The sequence below is a fragment of the Bos mutus genome, chromosome 19, assembly GCF_027580195.1.
Source record: "Bos mutus isolate GX-2022 chromosome 19, NWIPB_WYAK_1.1, whole genome shotgun sequence".
Taxonomy (NCBI): domain Eukaryota; kingdom Metazoa; phylum Chordata; class Mammalia; order Artiodactyla; family Bovidae; genus Bos; species Bos mutus.
Window position 1 is genome coordinate 32,504,747 of NC_091635.1, and position 14,900 is coordinate 32,519,646.

At 41.9% G+C, this 14,900-nt stretch overlaps 1 protein-coding gene across 5 annotated transcripts in view; it reads right to left on the reverse strand.

The window, feature by feature from the left end:
• KANSL1 (KAT8 regulatory NSL complex subunit 1) overlaps nucleotides 1-14,900 on the reverse strand; it is a 173,396-nt gene that overhangs the window by 137,948 nt on the left and 20,548 nt on the right. For 3 of the 5 annotated variants that reach the window (XM_070390013.1, XM_070390014.1, XM_070390010.1), the window contains exon 1: nucleotides 8,625-9,177. The exons of the other annotated variants lie outside the window; for them this stretch is intronic. The gene's annotated coding sequence lies outside the window, so the exon portion shown is untranslated. Of the gene's footprint in view, nucleotides 1-8,624; nucleotides 9,178-14,900 lie in introns of those variants that run through there. 5 annotated transcript variants of the gene reach the window in all.

The window sequence follows — 14,900 nt, forward strand, 5'->3', positions numbered from 1 at the left end:
TGCAGGGGGATTCTTTACCAGCTCAGTCACCAGGGAAGCCCAAGAATACCCAAGTGGTTAGCCTATTCCTTCTCTAGCGGATCTTCCCCACCCAGGAATTGAAGATCTCCTGCACTGCAGACAGATTCTTTACCGTCTGAGCTACCAGGGAAGACCCATGCCTATTTTTTTTAGTTTATTTTTTATTGAAGTATAGTTATTACAATGTTGCATTGGTTTAGTTGCTAAATCATGTCCGACTCTTACAACCCCATGAGCTGTAGCCTGCCAGGCTCCTCTGTCCATGGGATTCTCCAGGCAAGAATACTGGAGTGGATTGCCATGCCCTCCTCCAGGGGATCTTCCCTATCCAGGAACTGAACACAGGTCTACTGCATTGCAAGCAGACTCTTTACCAACTGAGACACCAGGGAAGCCCAGTGCATTATCATATACTACACATAAGGCTAAGTTTAAACTGGAAGGGACTTAACTGCTAGACACAAGGATTTTAAATTTTAGTCTTTAGAGGAAAGTCAATGAGAAATCCAAAAAACATTTTATTAAAATGCCAACAGCATTTAAAGCTCCACAGCAAGTGTCTATGAGGATGACATGGACCAGTAAAGACACTCTGATCAGGGAATCCTAAGGGGACCCTCACACAGTTGTGAGAGCTGGACCGTAAAGAAGGCAGAGAGCCAAGGAATTGATGCCTTCGAAATGTGGTGCTGAAGACTCCTGAGAGTCAAGATCAAACCAGTCAATCCTAAGGGACACCAACTCTGAATACTCACTGGAAGGACTGATGCTGAAGCTGAAGCTCCAGTATTATGGTCACCTGAAGTGAACAGCCAACTCACTGGAAAAGTCCCTGATGCTGGGAAAGACTGAGGGCAGAGGATGAGATGGCTGGACAGCATCACTGATGCAAAGGACATGAACAAGTGGCAAACTTCAGGAGATGGTGAGGGACAGGGAGGTCTGTCATGCTGTAGTCCACGGGGTCACAAAGAGTCAGACACAACCGGACAACTGAACAACACCATCACACAGGCTGAGAGTGGGTGCTGGGGTCACAGAAAGCTTCCCGGGGGAAAACATCTTTACTTGAAACCTAAAGGATAGGAAGGGTCCTGCATCGGGCTTCCCTGGTGGCTCAGACAGTAAAGAATCTACCTGCAGTGCCAGAGACCTGGGTTCAATCCCTGGGTCAGAAAAATCCCCTGGAGAAGGGAATGACTACCCACTCCAGTATTCTTGCCTGGAGAATTCCATGGAGAGAGGAGTCTGGAGGGCTACAGTCCATGGGTTGCAAAGAGTCAGACACCACTGAGTGGCTAACACTTCTACTTTTAGCATGGCCCATACAGCTACTTTCAACACCTCTGCCCCCAATTATCAATTCCAAAACCAATTCCGGCCCTTCAACATTCCCCATGTGAATAAACCCTGATCCCAATCTCTGGTTTACAATCTACTATAGATATCTAACCTAAACATACACTAATATCAGACAAGAGTAACAGACTACAGTACAGTCTAATGCTGGAGACACTAAGAACCACAGCAGTGTCATCAATGCCAAAGATAAAACAGAAATTAGGTGTGAAGGTAAACCTAGATGACAAAGCTCTGTGTTTTGCCTAAAGGGATCAGGGGAGGCTTCCAGAAAGAGATGATATTCTGACTAAATACCAAGGTTAAACAGCGAGGGTTCGATAGACAGAATGATAACCAGTCACTCCATCCTTAATACCACTGCCTTAGTTCAGAATCTCTTAGGCCTTACACCAACCCAGAACAGCAATACTCTCCCAACTGTTCTTTCTTCCTGTCTCAGCAAGCCTTCAACCTAGTGTTCACTACCAAAACGATTACTAAAAGAGGAGAAAACAGGGGAAAAAAGAGAGGGAACATAAATTCAACCATGCTGTGCTCCTGCTTAAAATCCTTCCACTTAAAATCCTAGTGACACTAGGGTAAGGATGAACCCAAACTCCCACACGGCACTCATCTGCCCCCTCTTACACTCAGCCTCATCTTCCACCTGTCCCCAGCCTAGCCACCGCGATCTTATTTATACTTCCAGGTTCTTCCATGCCCTTGCACCTTTGCTTCTCAAATTTTAGCTCAAGATCACATGCTCTTTAAAGTATTTCCCACTCACTCCAGGTAGAGTTAAGGGTCTCATTCCTCTATAGGATCTAATAAGCATTCACATGGCATCCTGGTCATAATGGAAAATAAAGACCCAATTTTGTCACCCCCACTGACTGTATATTTCTTAAAAGGAAACTTATGGCTTGTTTCCTTTTCCTTGAATCTGCCTGCAATGCAGGAGACCCTGATTTGATTCCTGAGTTGGGAAGATGCACTGGAGAAGGGATATGCTACCCACTCCAGTCTTCTTGGGCTTCCCTTGTGGCTCAGCTGGTAAAGAATCCACCTGAAACGCGGGAGACCTGGGTTTGATCCCTGGGTTGGGAAGATCCCTGGAGAAGAGAAAGGCTACCCACTCCAGTAATTCCATGGACTGCATAGTCCATGGGGTCTCAAAGAGTCAGACATGACTGAGCAATTTTAACTTAATGGCTTGTTTTATTTCTAACTCTTAGAGGTAGCACTATGCCTGACAGACAGTGGACCAATATATATGTTAGTTAACCTGCATATTCTACAGTAAATGCATCGGATGGAGATCCATTATGAAGTTAATGGGGATGTCTGATCATAAAGTGAAAATCTAACAGGAAGCAGGAACCAACTGAACCTAGGACAGACTTTGTCCACCTCAAGTTCTCGTCATTTACACTGCCAAGCACATGCACTCAGACTGACCAACTTTTTAAGTATACTTTTAAACTATTAAATTTGGCTACATAAGCCTTTGAAGGCATTATCAAAATTTTAAATGCAACTACTCAAACTTTTACCTAGTAACTGCACTTCTAGGAACCTATTGAACAGAAATACTCACAGATACCTAAGAATATATGCACAATTCTTTTACTGAAGAACTGTAATACAAAAAAAAGAGCAAACTTTAAAAGATACAATAGAATATTATGAAGTTATTTAAAAAAAAAAAAACTTTATCTTGACATGAAAAATCTCTGATATGTAACTAAGTGGAAAAAAAAAAAAAAAAAACCAAGCTACAAAACAGGTAAGATCACATTTGTTTTACTTTATCACTGAATTCATTTCCTACCAGTCTAGCTCACAAAAGGCAAAGAAGGAAAAATGGACTTTTATCTCATCTCTAACAACTCTAATAATACAAGTGTTTCTGAAAAAAACTAAAATCGAAGATTTCTCAAAGGGGTCCAAGCAATTCAAAAGCAAATACCTTCTTCTTAGGGTGCTGGGGTAAGGGGAAGGTCCCTGACTCAACTCTAGAGATCTCAGTGAAATCAACCCTATCTCTTCAGAATACTGAATTAAAGATTAACTGAAAACACACACACACACACACACACACACACAAACCCTGAAAAACAGCAATCTAGTATCTTTTGAAATATGGTAAGCTCTTCAAACATCCTCAGTGCTCCATGGTAACATATGAACAGTTTAATGAAACTTCCCTGACAGTTCAACTTATCAGACCAGTATTTCTACAAAGCCTCTATGCTACCAAACAGCAGAAGCTAAACTAATTAGCTTTTCACCTCTATCCCTTCACACCCTCCAGTGGAGGTGCTAATAAGCAGTCACAAAGGCCAAATAGCAAATGAAAGCCTAGATATCAGTTTTTAGCAATTTTTTATTTAATACTCTAACAACAAAATTGTGATTCATCTTTTTTATTCAACACTTCCTCTCTAACTGAATTTAACCAGATCTGACCTTAAGCTGCTCCCTTTTTACAAAGAAATTAAAAGGTGAGAGACTCCATTAAGTTTGATGCCACTTAAGCAACTTTTTCTAAACAAGGGCAGAATCTGCTGTACTTAAAATTCAGAGTGAGATCTCATTTGGGATTCCTGGTTCAAGTAACAAGAACCAGAGTTTTTGATAACATTTAGATAAAACTGCGCTGAATTTACCTCTGCCTTATTCTTCCCTCACTCTTAAAGCTTGGGGAGAAATTGTAATTTTTAAAAAGTTAGAACTAGAGGGGGAAAAAAGGCAAGTTTACAATCAACAACAATAAAACACAAAGTTAAGTAATTCCGTGGGGGCTAGGGCCTTCCAATGTTAAAACTGTATAGAGCTAGCCGAAAAGCTTAGAAAAGCAAGCCTTACAGAAGGTAAGAACTAACAAGTATTAAGCAGCTGTCAGTTCCCAGACACCACTACCCACGGGAGACAAGAATCTAAAAGGTGTCTACCTTGAAGGGCTTCTTGATGTATTGTTTAAAATCTTCATATACAATCTTTAAGTTTCTCTTTCAGACTACTCAAATTTGTTTCTTATCCATAAATATGAACTGCACTCTCTACTTTGAAGAGTTTACTCACACCCTCCATTTTTGCTTTACCTTTATTTGATGAAAGACAACAAAAGCTTACCACACAAACCAAAAAAACACATCTATTTCAGTCTTTTTGGAATCCAGGCTTTTTGATAAATCAAACCTATCGAGTCATTTTCTCCTATACATTCTACCCTACATCCTAAAAGACTGGCAACACACCATAACGTGGGAACAAATGATAACTGAACTAATAACGGTGACCCTTCCATCCATATATACTGATCTTTTCCTATGACCCACAATTGCAATTGTGGTCCACAATTGCAAGTGACACCCAAAGACACCACTTTCTGTCTTCTCGTGGCCTTCAAATGTTGGTGACCTCTACCACAGTGGAATATTTGTCTTTTACATTCATACTGTCTTTTTTAACCATTACTGTGATTCACTGAGTTTTGATCTCACATTTTAAGGAATGGCAAGTACTGATAAATCTCGCTTTGTGTCATGAATTATTACATTCTGGCAAGAATATTTCTACGCGACGTTTACTATGCCCAGAGGCTAACATGCAATTTATTATGATGGAAACTACAATTTAAACACACATCTTCAGAAGCAACGTGAAGACTCAAAAACCAGTCTTAATATAGATTTCCAAGAAATAGTTAAAAGTCTTATTTTAGGCAAAGGACATGATCCAAGTACTCTTGGCAGGCCAGGTGTTTGGGCCGTTTTATTTGAGACACCTGCACCTATACTTTTTCATAAAGGGATCAAGTAAAAGAGCCCTAATGTAAAACATGCTTCCGGAGACCTAGAACAGTCTAAACAAAAGGCAAAAACTTACTTAAAACAGAAAAAGAAGGCAAAGAAAAGGTGCTTTAAAACTAAGGAAACCACTCAATAGTAAAATTTGCTCTGGCCCAATCAACTGAAGATGAACCATATACTCAGTCTGCACTAGTCCTTCCTTTCCAAATTCAAGGCAATGGAAAGATGCTGAAGGTTAAAAAAAAGAAAAAAATAATAATTAAAAAAAAATTCCCTCTTTTTCCAGGAAGGAAATCACTTAATTTCTGTATCTAATGACTTCACCAAGAAGAAAAATAATAACGCCTACTGAACTCCCCTCTCAAGGAAGCTGACAAATATAAGAGGAATAAGCATTACTCTTTAAACACACAATTTTCAATGATTATTTAGAAAATTGAATACGGATTAGTATGTTTCTTCACAGAATTTAAAAAAATTGCTTTTCTAGTACTACAACAAGGTAACTAAGCTTTACTTAGAAAAGTTCCTCTAACTAGAACCACTCAATATTAAAGTAACTTCTCAAATCAGCTTCATCAACCAAAATGGCCCCATGTTTACAGATTACATGAGTTAGGTTGTATCAAACAGAACAAATCTATCAGCTGTTATTCACTTTAAAATACAATTAAAATCTGTGGTCAATCTATAAAATCCAGAGGAGGTACAGACACTGGCTACAATGTAGCATGACTAGAAATGGAAGGGTATTGGCAGTGTTTGAAGAAGAAAAAAAAGAGTTGTTTTCCTTTCTTCTCACCTTGATAAAAGTTCAAAAGTGAACTAAGGTATACTCATTTTCTAGCTTCCAGAATTTTCCTCAACAGGATAATGATAAGTCATCTAACAATGAAAGTGTGCTCTGCAGGTTTAACCATAGAAACAACATGTGTAGGCAGGAAGAAAATCATATAAAGATTGAACATCTCACCTGCTGTAAAGCACAAAACTCAAATGCTAAAATTCTGAATAAGGCTTTCAGGAAAGATGCAGGAACACTTCTAAATACTTCACTTAAATGGATTCACAAAGGTGAAAGGGCCAAAAACCCCACCATACCTCAAGACTCTCTCAATACTTAACTGATCACTCTTTTAACTGCCTACAGACATAAATTAAAAATACTTATTAAATATATACTTGAATACAGCAGTCCTCTGAGACCAATCATTTTCACCATAATACAGATAGTAAGAATCTTTGTCACATCTGTTTCCCTCCAAGTGGTGCACACTTGAAAATTAAAAAATGAACCACCTCAAATCATGAGATCGCTAACAAATATACCAAATATGCTAAAGGTCAAAGGAACTGCAGACTTTGTTGGATAAACCTAGAGGAAATCGCAATCAGAATTCCATGACTGAGGACAGTTATCTCACATTTATAATACATTTTTTAAATTCCCAAGGGATGAGCATTTTTACCTTGCCTTATTTTTAGGACTACACATCACACTGCACGTATCACATGACATGATGTAACTGTTAGCAAGGAAAATGGCCCAAAACCATAAAAAAAATACATGCTAGAGGAAACCAATCAATGTACACTTAAAACCACTACATTTCATATTTAGTTTTTGAAATGTTTTTAAACTCAGAACACATCTTTTTTTCAAATTGAGAAAGTGGTTAGTAACCTCTGTAGAAACAACAGAGAAATGTATTTGTATTTTATATAATAGGAATTTACCGAACTACTAGGAAAACTGACACGAAGAAACAGATAATAGAACATTCTTCTAAATCTATAGATTAACACTAAAAATACTCGGGATCAAAACCGCAACAGAAACGTAATGAAATATCTTTAGTTAGAAAACAAATTATTACTCAAAAGTGTTCACCATTGTTATAAGAAAAGAAAAATAGCTTCAAATGACACGCCTGTAGACAACTGAAAATTTCTAAATTGGTCAGACAGTACACTAGAAAAGGAACCAAGTATAGCCTATAGAAGGGGGGAGGGGAAACACACCCACTTAAACCCTTGTAAATAGTGGTTACTTTAAACGACCCAAAAGCAGGGATAATACTACAGGCTATTCTGAGCGATGGAAAACATATTTCAATGTTCTACTTTTCATACTTGAAAGTGCTTTAGAAAAGAAAAGAAGTTCAGTAACAATGTATAACTATATCATGATTATGCAAGGCAAAGATTATGTAATTTTACGTTTATTTTAAATGTTATCCAACTGTAAAACTAAAAAAACTAAAATGTTTTGATCTTTCTAATGGGGAGGCGGCAAGTTCTTCTGGGCTACAATTTAAAAATATAAACACAGACCCCAAAACAAACAAAAAAACACAATGATTGCTAGCCACGTGACAAAGGAGATGGCAACACCAGGATTGTGAATGGAGGTGAGGAAGGCGAGGCAGGACTAGGAAGGTTTCTCGGAACTTTGAGGACCTCAGGATTTGAGTCTCCCGACCCTTAAGGTAACCAAACTCTAGCCCGACTAGTTGTATTGTTAACGCTCTCAAGTAGTTTATTAATAGGTCACGAAAACTGCTCCAGTGACCTCCAGAATAAAGGGGGGGGGGGGGAACCGAAGAGGAGGAAAGAGAGCAATTTAAAGTGGCGCCATCATGTCACCCCTTCTCCCCTGAGGCAATCAATAAGCAATAGTTAAGTAACGTGTTTCTCCAAAAAACCACACTGGGATTCCGACAACGGAAAACAATAGAATTTTTAAGTAAAACATGCGGGTAGGGCTGGTTATCCTATGGAAAACAATCAAATTATTTGCTGAGAATCAAAAGACCGTCAGCCGGAAAACAGGCCCCCCAAACTCACTTAAAAGCAAATAACTGTCTCTTCCTCTTTAGTTAAAAAAAAAAAAAAAAAAAACACGTCCGCCTGAAGGAGTCTAGATCGGAAAACGTAAGTGACCTCAATTTACAGGCAACAAAAACAATAAATAAATGAAACAAACAACCATTTCACTAAACAATCAGAGTTGTGATACACACCGTGAAACGCGCAAGATGTGTGTTTCGAGCAGAGAAAGGCCTTTTGCAGTCAAGAGAAGTTCAAGGCGAGAGCGAGAGTTTGTTTGGGTTTTTTGGTTTGTTTTTTTTTTTAACCGGAATAAATCGTGTTCTTAAGGCCGCATTTTTAAATAGAACGCCAAAGGAAAAGCTGGCGAACGAGGCGGCAGCTGGTGGGGAAGGGCCCCCGCACACCCCCGCCCTTGGGGCGACTCCCAGCCCCGGACCCGCAGCGGGGAAGCCCGGAGAGGCCATTTAAAGTTCCGGGGATTTTTCCTGCCCTGCCCTGCCTTTCCAGTTACAACTAACAAAGAGAGGGAGAAATGGGAGCCACAGGGAGAGCGAGGAGAAGGAGAAAGGGCAGCGGGAGGAGGAGGAGGAGAGGAGCAGCAGCACCAGCACCTACCACGTGATGGAAGAGCGTTGCCCGGGCGGATTCAGCCCCACAAAATGGGCGCAGTTTGCAAACAGCCCCCGGCCTGGGCGCCGAGGGCCGGCGGCGGGCGGGGGCGCGCGGCGGCGGCTCCGGCCCGGGCCCGCCGCTCTCCTCCCCCCCGGCGCCCGGAGCCGCCCTGACTTTCCGGGCGGGGGGGCAAGGCGGAGGGGGAGGGGAAGGCGGCGGCGGGGAGCGGCCGCTTTTTCTTCTCTTTCGGGCCCTTTCTCCGGCCTTCCTCGGCTCCGGCGGGGCCTGGGTACGGCCGGGGACCACAGCCCGGCCGGGAGGACTGGCGGGCGGGGGCAAAGGGTGAAGCCGCCCCCCCGCCCCGCACAAACAAGCGCCGCCGTCTGCAGCCCGAGCCCGCACCCCGGCCGCCGCCCCCGGACGCCTCTTCCCGGCCGGGGAGCGCGCTCCGGCCGCCCCCCGCACCGCCGCGGCGAGACGAGTCGGCTTCGCTACGGTGCTCGGTTCTCCCGCCGGCTCGGCGAGCGGTGGCGGCGGTGGCGGCGGCACTGGGAAAATGGCGGCCGAGCTTCTTTTCCCTCCCCCCCTTTAATCTGAAGCGGAGGGAGAATGGAGCGAGCGAGCGGGCGAGCGCCGGGGACACGGGGAGGAGGGACAGCAGCGCCTCCGCCGGCTGCGGCTGCGGCGGCGAAGGCCCGCTCCGCCCCGGCGCGCCGCCAGGGGGCGCCCGCCGCGCCGCCCCCGCGAGCCGCCAGGAGGCGCGGCCGCCGCCGCCTCAGTCATGGCTCCCCGCCGCGGCCGCTGTTTCTGCGCCTCCAGCTGCGGAGGCCGCGGCGCCGGGACCCCGCCGCTCCCAGACATGCGGCTGCGGCACGCGGCACTGCGGCAGGCGAGAGCGGGCCTTCGCTCTGGCCGGGATGAGGCTAACCTGAGGCACTGACGCCGTCACATTCCCTCCGCGCTGGGGCTGGCGGGGCCGCGCGCCGGCTGAGGGGCAAGGAAGGCTGACGCGACAGAGCAAGAGGACGTGAGCCAAGAACTGTTTGTACTGGGTAGTAAATAGGCTTATGTCTTGGGCACCACACTATTCCAGGGCTAAACGTGCGCTAAGTCGGGTGGGGAGCTCCCTGACTGGTGAAGCGCTTCCCGCCGCCCTTTGTCCTAGCAGCCTGCCTCCCTACACTGCAGCACGCCTGGGCACTAGCCCCGGCGCCGCGATCCGCAGCCGGCGGGGTTAAAAAAAAAAAAAAAAAAAAAGCGCACGTTCTCATTGCGCAGGCGCGAGCCGGAGCCCGCGCCGGACCAGCCCGGGAAGGGCCAGCCCGGAGCGAGAAGGGGAAGTGGTGGCCCACCAGCGCCGGGCCCGCTGGGAACTGTAGTTTTCGCTAAGAAGCACGCGTCTGGTTTTGGGTGTCACGGCTTGGCAGATCTGCCAAAGCAGGCAAATGGCATTACACAATGAGTATTTATGCTTCCTGTCTCCACCAAAAGGAAGTTCAGTGCTATGCTAAAAGTTTAACAAAGAACTCCATAGAGAAACCCAAATCTCAGAACAAAAAGCAAACTTCCACTTGGTTTAAAGTGGTGGCACTTTATAATTTCTCATGACCAGTTTGTCAGTACGGTATTTTAGTCCTTTTCCAAAATAGGGCCTTAAAATAACGGAACTTTTTCTAGATTAAAAAAATGTAGCAATACAATGCAAAGTGTCTCATTTACACAAACTATAAGCCACTACCCTTTAAAGAAAAAGTTGCCAAAAGATGAATCCAGTACTTAGAGACTTAAAGGAACTCTGGTATTCATCAAAATATTACTTTAAATGACAGAACAACAACAACAAAAATGTTTCCAACAATTAAATCGTCAAATGCAGCAGATGAGAAAGGTGTGCTCTACTACCAAAAAGCAAGATGAGAAATGCTCAGTACTGTTTTGTGGCTTACCAGAACCAATATCCGGTGGTATGTCACTTCTGTTAGTCAAAAAACAGCATGATAGTTTATCCTCCCACAAAGTTACACTCCAACACCAGCTCCTACAGCATCTACACCTAAATTTCCGTGAGTTCCCATTTGTACCCTTAAAACCACACTCTCAATCATAGTCATGGTTCTTACATACCAAAAGACAGTTGCAGGGTCAAATTACACAAAGAATTTTTTTTAATGTATACATATCTGTATATACCTCCGAAAGAGATCCTAGTCTTGACTTTTTAATTTACAATCCCGGGAGGTGGAGAGGTGGGTTAATTTTTAAAACAATGTATACACACATATCTCTGCATACAAAGTAATTCCACAAAATACAGCAAAAGGTGTTAAACACAATTCTAAAACCAATAGATGGCGAACTAGAGCCCTAATCTGAGGATTCTGAAATCTAAATGAGCAGAATGAAAAATACCAAATAAGGCATAGCCCTCTGCAGTGTATACTTAAATATTATTTTCAAAGATACCCACCACAATATCATTTTACTGTTGCTTCGATTCTAAAAACTCAAGTATCAGATTTAATTAGGCCTCCAAATAACCAAGCTTATAAAATACATTCTTTTCGATGATTAACAAAAAAGTGGAAATGCTAATTTTTAAACATGCATTTTGGGTAAAAATAAATTCCCACTTTCCCCTTCTCTCATTGCTTAGCCCAAGAATAAGCCTGTTTAAGTGTTTATGGCACTTAAGTCAGTTTGTTTTACATTTTCTCAAATCAGATGTCTTTCTACTCAGACACCAATTTTTACAAATAGGGAAATTCAAAGGTGAGCCACTACAGACAGAAAAATCTTAGATAAATATATATTTTTTAAAATTTCCCCCAAAACACAGTGGATGTTAATTAAGACTGATTAAACATACACACATATACTACTCATTTTTCAAATCATTCTTGAAATACTCATTGTGGTTGGCTCTCCTCCAATATCCACTCTGTCTCAGTGAAATTAGTTTTAACCCATTCTCTTTACCAGAGATTGGTTGGCAATGAGCAAGAAATGTAATCCTGGCCAATGGGACATGAGTGGAAGCCCACTGGAATACAGGATTGTGAGAAAAGCTGCTTCCATCCTAAAATGAGAGGAGGAAGAAACAGCCCCTCTTCAGGTAATGCTGAACATGACACTTCAAACCACTCCAGTCACTTTACATCAACTCTGAAGATGCCACCAACATCAAAGAGCGCAGAATGGAGAGTTGGCTAGAACCGTGGTTCTTGGGGACAGCATTAAATGATTATATTGAACAATCCTGACATTTGCAAGACTACTGGACTTCCAGCTACATGAGACCAATGTAACAACAAACATATTACACCAATTTGCACTAGGTTGCCTATACCTAAAGTCAAAAACATAATTATAACTTTCTCATATTTTAGAGTATTTGTATTATAATGCTTTATTTATATTTTTACATAACTTCCCTCTTATATACAACTCCTTACCCATCCATTCTTTATCTATGTGTTATTTCTGCCGTGTAAAAAAGGACCATCCCTCCTCACCACCAATCCTTGTTCATTCCTCTCCTTCAATCCACCTCTAACTTATCTTCCCTTCAAGAAAACAGTAATAAAGGAATTCCCAGACTTCCCTGGTGGTCCAGTGGTTAAGAATCCACCTGCCAATACAGGGGACACAGGTTCAATCCCTGCTTTGCGGAAATTCCATATGTGATCAAGCAACTAAGCCCATGCACCACAACTACTGAAGCCCAAGTGCCCCAGAGCCTGCGCACCGCAAAAACAGAAGCCACCGCAACAAGAAGCCCCTGCGCCACACTGAAGAGTATCTCCCACGTGCCACAATTAGAGAAAGCCCACGCAAAGCAACCAAGACCCGGCACAGCCAAAATTAAAATCAATTGTTTTAAAATTCAGTATTTCAAATGGCAAACTAATCTCAAAGGACAAGGGGTTATTTTGTTTTGTACTTAAAAAAAAAAAAAAAAAGCAATTATTAAAATAATTCAGGAGAAAGTCCTAAAGCCTAAACCATCTAGTTTCAAAAGAACAGGGAACCCCCAACACCATTTCTGTTATTTGCCATTGCATCCCAGAAACTTAGTCCAGATATCAAAGAAATGAACATATCAAACTATTTAAAATATTAAAATTATATCATGAAAGAAACATCTTTAAACTGAAAGTAGTGCATGCTCTCATGTTAATATTCAGCAAGCTAAATATTAAGTAGAAAGCCAAGATAAACTGAACCAAAACTGGGAAATTTAAAGAATTTTGGATATCAAAAGGAATTTGGAAGGCCATCTAGTTCAACCTCCAGATTTTATTATCAGAAAGCCAAGAAAAAATAGCAAGGAGACTGCCCAAAGCCAGAGCTGGAACACAGACTGGAATCCATGCGTCAGTCTCCAATTCTCACTTTCCCCACCACATCACCTGCATTCCAGAATTATAGCTTCCCACCGGAAACATGCTACTCACCAACTGGCGAATAAGAAGTACAAACATGATGTAGGTAAGCCTGAACAATACTACCAGTTCAGTTTGACAAGTATCAAGATTTGGCCAAAGGTAAGTAAGAGAAAATCCTCACATTAATTACAATGACTATAGACCTCAAAGATTGTTTTCATTAAATGAAGGTCTCAGCTAATCCAGAATATCATATACTCTTATGTACTCAGCCCAATAGCAACAAATTTGCAGTAAGATTAAGCAACTTAAGGCATTTGAAAAACCTGTCAGTGACAAAGTATTATAAGAACGCATGCTATTCCTTACTTTCAATCCCATCTAAAAACAAGATAATTTTCTTCCTCATACTAAAGATATAGACTCTGGAATTTACACAAAGATATTATCTTACCATCTCACCACAGAAGTGATCCAATAACTCATTGAGAACAAATACTAATCATAGGCAGCCTCATGATTTAACCATGAGTAATGAGAACAGGGGCTTCCCTGGTGGCTCAGACAGTAAAGAGTCTGCCTTAGTGTGGGAGATGCAGGTTTGATCCCTGGGTCGATGCAGGGAACATCCCTTGGAGAAGGAAATGGCAATCCACTCCAGTATTCTTGCCTGGAAAATTCCATGGATGGAGGAGCCCACCAGGCTACAGTCCATGGAGTTGGGAACATTCCATGGAATGAGAATAGTAACTAAAGTCACAGGTTAACCCTGAACACACTCCTAAATCAGGAAATAATTTATTGGCGGATATTGAGGAAGACAGTACTAAAATGCAAATGTATGCAACTGTATCACTTAAAGAAACAAGTCATGTTCTCCCAAGGCCATCAGCTATGTTAAGACTTAACAAAAGATGGATGGTTTTCTCCTCTGCAGTACCAGATTTCAAAGTGGCTACACAAACACCAATTTCTAATACATGCAGTCTAACCAGAACTTTACAAGAATATTTTAATAAAGTTTCTTAAGGAGTTAAATTAAACAAGTAAAACAAATTACTGATTAAATTAACTGATTAGTTAGGTAAATTATACTTAATTCTAATTATTTGAACTTCATCAGAGAACATTCTTAAATTCTCAAAGAATTAACCAAAGAAGTTTGTTGACCAAACATAACATAATATATATTTTAATACACTAATTTTGCACATAAGCCAACATCAAATGTAGCAATCTGCCTAGAATCTAACACATTGTATCACATAATAAATGTCAGAATGTGCCCCAAAGTTACCAAGAGATTGCCTGGCTTCTTTTCCAAATGATTCATAAAGGTAAACATGCAGAACTTCAAGGCAGCTGTGAGCAGCCAAGTTGTGGAGGGCCTGATTACAAAGTCAGAAGGAGAAAAAAAATATTCAAAGAGAAAAGGGGGGCAACATGTGTACAAGGCAAAAGACATTTAAAAAAAAAAAGGTTTTTAAGTGAGTTGCTGAGTCTAAAGTTAGATGCAACTTCTGGAGTCCTGCTCTGCTGGCACAGCAAACCTAGGGATTACAGAAACAGCACACCACACCTGTTCCCTCCAACAGAGAGGCACACCATTCTTGGAAAGAAACATCACTTTTTAATTCACTGATCCTGGATGCATGAACTGGGTTCTCAGGGGCAGTGCGGAGCCTACAGCTATGGACTAGGAAGTAACTGAAGCCACTCAATAGGCAGGAGACATATTGCTGGAGTGGTGATTTAATCAAAGACTGTTGTAAAATCAGACATACTCTTGTTAAAATAAACACAACTGTATTTATAGAGTGAAATTCTCATTTTTTCAAGACAGAGAATGAGTCCTTCAGAGAGATGCCCTTTTTGTGACAAGCTGCTCTGGACA